Source organism: Cervus elaphus, chromosome 26 (genome assembly GCF_910594005.1).
Source record: "Cervus elaphus chromosome 26, mCerEla1.1, whole genome shotgun sequence".
Taxonomy (NCBI): Eukaryota; Metazoa; Chordata; class Mammalia; order Artiodactyla; family Cervidae; genus Cervus; species Cervus elaphus.
In genome coordinates, this window is record NC_057840.1 from 49,170,240 (window position 1) to 49,177,565 (window position 7,326).

At 44.9% G+C, this 7,326-nt stretch overlaps 1 long non-coding RNA gene across 1 annotated transcript; it reads right to left on the reverse strand.

The window, feature by feature from the left end:
• Positions 1-1,310: 1,310 nt before the first annotated feature.
• LOC122684326 lies at positions 1,311-2,613 on the reverse strand. The gene is made up of 3 exons (XR_006337993.1): positions 2,229-2,613; positions 1,595-1,637; positions 1,311-1,476 (listed from the first exon to the last, which is right to left on the reverse strand). It is a non-coding gene; the product is annotated as an uncharacterized LOC122684326 (long non-coding RNA).
• Between the last annotated feature and the right edge of the window lie 4,713 nt (positions 2,614-7,326).

The window sequence follows — 7,326 nt, forward strand, 5'->3', positions numbered from 1 at the left end:
AGATTACTGTTTTATCTTTAATTCCTGAGTCTTCATATCATGACACTGGATGAATCAGCAGCGTGTGTGGTTAGAGCATTTTTGGAAGTCATCCCAGCACTGAGACAGAGTTACTGCGGCTGCACTAACTCTAACCATGCCCACCCCTGCCCCTGCCTCCCCAGGCCTGACCCACTGCACGAATCTCTCATCCTCTCATGGAGGGAGATGCGGGTTGGGGGAGCTGGCCTGGAAAGAGGCATAGTCTTTGCTCACTCCAGGTGACACCTTTTGAAAACTTCACAACACATGATGGTGTGAGTGTGCTGCTGGGGACCCGCTGTCCTGGGAAGAGCCTAAAGCTGCAGCATTGTTTGATCCAGGGTAAATCCAGTTATGATGATGAATGAAATTAAACACCTAGCATGTCCTGTGCCTCTTCCCCGGCCCTCCCCAGCAATCCTCCGGGGCACCATCACCTCAGAGAATCCCCAAGGGGCTTCATTTCCTGGCAGCATCAGGTGCCAGGAGACACTGGGACCAACATTTACCGTTTTAAAGAAAGATGGTTTAAACCAAAAGTCTCCCTTCATTACTCAGTCATTCATGCAACAAACGTTTACTGAGTCCTTAACTGATCTCCAGTCTCTCCTCCAGTTGCCAGAGACACAGCTGTGAACAGAACAGACAGAGTTCTTGCCCTGGTGGGTTTACAGTGCTGGGAGTGAGGCAATTATTTTTAAATAATCACTGACACAAATTTTCACACTATTGGAGATTAGATAATGTCATTATTGAAACATGTCAATATTGGCTGAAAAGGCAAATCTTAATTAATGTTCAAGGAGGAGGAAATGGCAACCCACTCCAGCATTCTTGCCTGGAAAATCCCATGGACAGAGGAGCCTGGTGTGGGCTACAGTCCACGGGGTTACAAAGAGTCAAACACAGCTAAGTGACTGAGTACACACTCATAAGAGGTGTACCCAAAAGAAAGTCACTCATAAAGGTTAAGCTTTTTTAAAAACATCAAATGATACAAACAGGAAGATAAGGGACTGCCCACATTAATATTGTGTGAAGTGTAAATCAGATATAATCACTAAGTAATTCAGATAAAATTGTCTCTAATACAAATGAGATAAATACTGATAAACTAACGTCCACACCAACAGGATATGAAAGTCTCCTCTCTGTTCAAGTCAGTACTGACACAGTCTCCCTCCTGCCCCAACAACTAGAGAATTTGTCCAATCACTAGGGATGAGCAGAGGTCAAGTATTCTCTTGCCAGACTGAGACAGACTCTTTACCATTTCCTATGTCCAGTTTTCAAACTTGCAGCAGAATAAATAATGCTTCAAGTATAGGAAGCCATAGATTTATTGCTTTAAAATACCTAAGTGCAGCAGCCTCCAGGCCTGCTGAGGTCCATCTGGCTCATCCCCCGTCTCTGGGCCACACACTTGTTCAGCAGCATCCACAGGGGCTGCGTCCTCTGCAGGTGGAAAGAGGGTGGTTCCTGGTGGGCTGGCATCTCAGGACAAGGACACAGCCTTCCTGCTGCTTCTGAGAAGGGCTGACATCACAGGTGGTGGGCAACAGGGAGAACCTACCCCAGTCCTCTCTTTCCTGGACATGCTGCCTTTGTTTCAGGAGCTGAAGAAGAGGATAAAGATTTTAAGGAATTTGAAAACAAACACATCTGCCCCTTATTACTGGAAGTTGCTCTAGGAATCGTATTAAATGTTGATGGTCATTTTGTTTACAGCACCGTTTTTAAATGTTTTTGATGTTTTCTGTTCCTTGGATGTTTTAATAGGGATTTGGAAGAGGAAACCTATAAGGAAACAGCCAGATGCAATCTTAAACTAAAAGTCATAATCAGAGTTTTAGGAGCAATAAAGAGTTTTACTCCCTAAAGCAATTTCATGATAAATTACTTAGAAGAGCAAAAAACCTTTCAGAAAGCAAATAATGACTCTTTACTCATCAATCCTGTAAATGTTCCTTTTCACATTTATAAGAGGCACTGTACATCCTAGGATTCCCTATTCAGATTCCATATGATTTAAAATAATCAGGGTTTATTTTGTCAAGCCTACACTGCCTATGTAAGTAGTGACCTCATTTATAAGGGGCTCCACCTGAAAACCTTGGGTAGCACTGGGTGACGGTATGTGAGAGACTGCTGGGGAGGCGGGCAGGTAAGGTTTAGGCCTGAAATACCTCCTTAATGGTGTATCTCACCGTCAAAAGCATCCTCCAGGACAACGGCTCCGTATCAGAGCTTTCTTGAGCTCCTTCACATCTTGACTGGAACGAAGCACATGACACAACCCTCTGGGACCAGCGGGGGTTCCCACCGCCATGCGCCCAGGAGGCTGGGGAACGTCTGAGACTTCTGGACACATAAAGGACACTTGTGGAAGGAGGCTCTGTGTTTCTCCACAGTGGAAACTGTTTTTTTTTTTTAACTTCATACAAGTCTGGGTCCCTGACATGCCCAGGAAGAGCGCTGGAGCTTAGTAAATGGGCTTTTGGTGACTTTAAAGTTTTAGTGTCACTTCCTTTTGGTCATATTATAAACCTGCGGAAGAAGGAAGAAATATCATCTTTCACCCACCAGGGTATCCTTGCACCTGGCACAGTGCTTGGAAATAGCAGACCTCAAATGCTGCTGAAAAATAAATGAGCGTAAGAATAGATGTCATTAAAGCTCTGAATTACCCCACCTAGTTGATGGAAATAAGCATCAGTGCACAAATATTACTCCCTGAGAGAAACCGAGTAAGTCCGCGCCCAGGGCTTGGGCACATCTGGAGGGTCTGCAGCGCATGCCCCCCGCTCCACCCGCCCCGCAGCCCTGCAGGGCTCAGCCCTACTCCTGCCTGCAGTTCTGCACTGCCGGCCACGCGGACTCGCCCAGGGCGGGCCCCTGGCCAGGTTGTCACAACTGAAAACGACACGCTCAGCAGCAAAGCTGTGGTCATGGACAGGTGGCTCTTCAGGGCTCACGGGCGACAGAAATGAGAGACCCCGCAGCCGGGGTGGGGCGGACAGAGGCCCCGCCTGGTTCGCGCGGCGTCCCGGCGCCGAGGTTTGTCTCTCGCTGCCCGCCGTAGGAGCCGTCTTGATGCTCTACAGGGCTCCGGTCAAGAGTTCCCGCAATAGACTTCTGAATCTTTATTTTCAAAATCTTATTTTTCTTGAAACAGCCAGAGAGTATTTCTTTTTCCTGCAATGAACTCATTCCTGAGTGAAACACAGGAGATAGCATCCAGTTACTACCCAAACCAGTTCCTTTGGCTTTCTTTTCATGAAAAGAGATATCAAACTAAATAACAACTGGCTAATGGCCATTTAAATTTTATTTTGTATCCACATTGCGTTAAAAGATCTAAATTCACATGAAAATATAACCCATAATCTAAATTTTAAAAAAATAGCTATAAACTGTCAGCATGGTTGCATGTCCCTTCCCTTTTCTTTCTATAAAATGTGCACAAACTTTTCCCCCTTTGGTGACTGCTGTGTCCCCAGCCCTTCCAACCAGATCTAAGCCAACAGTGCTCTGATGGTTTTTAGGTATGTGAACCAATGTAGTCCCTATTTTGCTTAAGACATTTTGCAATACGTTTTTGGAACATGTGATCAAGAAGCTACCAATTACACCAATAATTGTGTTTTTTCTTTTAAGTGTATTAGTCCCATAAACTATGTAGAAAGCAAAAGTATAGTTATAAGCTGCTGATACAATAACACAAGTGTTTAAAACTCCCTGTATATTCATCTTCACTGAGAGCTTTATTTCTCCACACAGTTTTGAATTACTGTCCAGTTTCCTTTCCCTTAATTTGGCAGGGCTCACTTGAGTACTCCTTACAGGGCAAGGAGTGGCGCAAGCTCCCCAGCTTTTGTTTATCTGGGGATGTCTTCATTTCTCCCACCTTGTGAAGGACAGCTTTACTGGATACAGGATTCTTGGTTGGCAGTCTATTTTTTAGCACTTTGAATCAATCAGCCCAGCCTCTGACCTCCAAAGTTTATGAAAGAAATCTGCCCATGGTCTTGAGGGTCCCTCATGACAAATGTTCTGTTCTACCAGGTACTATCTACTCTCTGCCAGTTTCCCAGAAACCTCTACCTCAAGTATTTAATAATCAAATGCATCATTTTGGTTCGAGAGCCAGGACTCCAGCTGATCTCATGGTAGAGAAGCCCTCTGGCATCATCTCCATTCTTGTGTGCTGGGGTGTGGATCTACTGAAAAGCCCTACTCTGCTTCTGCATGAAGCAAATAATACACAGAGGTGCATTCAGTCCCTAGATCATTCATCTTGAGAAAAGGTAAAGTCAGAAACAACTGAGGAATTCTGAGCTACTGTGTGTCTTGACAGCAAATAAGTTTGTTACAACTGACTAATAGAGCCAAGATTTAATTTTGGAGATTTGTGTTGCCCCAGGTCACAAAAAAAGGAAAACAATTTTAAATACAAAAGGACCAACATCTCCCCCATGCCATTCTAAGCTGGAAAGTATGAATAAGACAAGAAGATAAGCCAGGATGGAAGACATGGAATCCACAGTCAGCATAAATTTTTAGACCAGGGCCCTGCCATATGCCATCTGTGTTCACCGACAACCCACTGACAAAGATCCCACTTTGGCATATGTCTGAAAAACACCACGCAGGCATTGCTGTCTTGAATGTAGGACTCCTTATAGTGCCTTTTCAACACCAGGGCATCATCTGCTTTTGACCATCCAAGCCTCAAGCATAGCAGAGTTGACACATTATTAGCTTAGAGACAAGCACTTAGGTCATTAAAAATGAATGCAGCTGAAAAAATGAATGCAAATTTCCAGAACTGACAGAAGTCCATAAAATCCTTACAAAACAAGCAAAGCAGCAGTTGATAGAAAACATCATGCCTCAGAGAGTTAGGCTGACCCGCATCAGGTGAAACGTTAGCAGCCAATGCTGAACCGACTTTGCTGTTTGCTGTGCGGTCAGTGGCAGGCCCGAGGGCTAATTCAGACTCACGCCGTCCAGACACACGGAGGTTCCCTCCTAAGCATCTGCTTCCGGACACATCCCTTGGTAAAGCCACGGAGGGAGCTGGAGGAAGGAATGACACTGAAAAGTGGCTAAATAAACAAATAAACAGTTCTAGAAATAAGAGAGTCATAATTGAGAAGAAAGTGCTGGAATCCAGATAGAGTCAAATACAAAATTGACACAAATATTACCTTCAAAAGAAAAGTCAAAGTTATCTTTATGAAGTCAGGCATTACCTACATTCATAGCGGGAAAATACAGTAATGACAGTGGTCAACCTTTGAGCAGTTAGTGTATGCAGAGTCCTGTGGCAGACACACAGTGAAGCAGGTCTGCATCAGAGATCAAGGGAGTAAGTGTTCAGTAAATGGTAATTTTTAAAATGGCCAAGGAAATGTTCAATAAAAACGTTAAAGCCAATATCTCTATGTGTTTTAATAACTCTCTACAGCAGCATCATGACCAACGACATTTAAATTAATTCAACATGTTTAGTAAAATAAACTCCCCATTTGAAAATACTTTGGAAATTTTACTATGTGAATTACTCTCTGATCCTAGTGAAATAATGTCTTTCTTTTCTTTTTTTTAATTTGCTATCTTCTCCCACATCCTTTCTACTTGAAAATCACTCCAGTTGTGTTTTCTGCACGTCTGTAAGCAGTTATCCATTAAAAGTTCATCAGACATTCACCCATTCCCCTAAGGATGAATTTGGTTCCTTCCACAGACATGCCTCAGCAGGCGCCCCTGTACACACTCCATGCAGACCTGCCCTGGGACGTGGATCAGGGTCACAAAGGCTGAGTCACGGAGTAGGAGTCGGTGAGTTCTGTGCGCTTTCCGGAAAGTCTGGACCACAGTTGCTCTCACTAGTGGTGATGAAATTTACCATCACTTAACAGCTTCATCAGCCCTTGGCATCACCCACCCTTCCAGCCTTTTAACACATAAAACAAAAGGAATAGACAAAAATGACCCCAAATTTCACAAAAGTGATAAATTTACATTTATTTTAAAAATGCAATTTATAATCTCAGAATTTTCATTACCACATACTGTGTTTACCTCTCAACTAAATCATGAGATATATGTGAACAAATGCTCATATATGGAGAATACACACACACACACAGAGCTGACTTTTGAACAACGCGGGGGCTTCAGCATACCAACACTCTGCAGCCTGAGGTCTGTGTATAACCCACAGCCAGCCCCCTGCATATGCAGCTGCCCATCTGTGGCTCTGCATCCGTGAATCCAAGCAGCCATGGGCCCTGTGTCAGTGCTCACCCCTGAAAAAGCCCCACATATCTGAGCCTGCGCAGTTCAGACCATGCTGTTCAGGGTCAACCCCGTGTGTGTGTGTGCGCACAGCATTTCACTGCTTTTATAGTAAAAGCACGAGAAACTCTGAGCCCCGACAGTGGCGGCATAAGCCTGTGAAGTCAATAGTAGTTGGTGTAAGGCGCACCTGCATGTTGTAGTTATCTATGTTACATCCTAAGATTTAATAAAATAAAGCGCTCTTTCTCCCTTACATCACAGCTGCCACGGTAGGGGTGGCAAACTTTACCCACAAAGTCATACTTGGCTGACCCTAGCCTGGGTGACCTGCAACTCGCCTGGGATCTACCACAAGTGGCGACGCTGGAATGTCGACCTTCTATCCTATGGTCCCACCATCTCTGAATCCCGCTCTTTCTTCTATGCACAGGGCAGAGTGTGTGGGGCATTAACTGCCGGCCGGGAATTGGCGAATATTGCACCCCCCACATTCCACTGGACAGAGTTGTCTCATCATCCCAATTTCACCGCAAGGAAGGCTGAGAAACACGGTCCTTCTATGTGCTCAGAAACTGGAGCTAAGTCAGCCCCTTGCCAGTTTCTGCCATAGAGCTTTCCAAGGTGTCAGAACTCGCTATGCTCTTTTTTCCAACTATTTGGAGATGCTCACAGTGTTAGAGTTCAGTCAATGCTCTCCTTGATCATGACTTTCTTATTTCCTTCATAAATTTCCCAAGAGTCTTCATACTACACCAAGCTCATGGAAGCCCATGGAGCTCCAAACCTCACACCAGTCAGAATGGCCACCATCCAAAAGTCTACAGACAATAAACGCTGGAGAGGGCGTGGGGGAAAGGGACCCTCTTACACTGTCGGTGGGAACATATGCCTGCGTGCCAAGTCGCTTCCATCACGTCCAACTCTTTGAGACCCAACGCACTGCAGCCTGTCAGGCTCCTCCATTCATGGGGCTCTCCAGGCAAGAAGACTGGAGTGGAT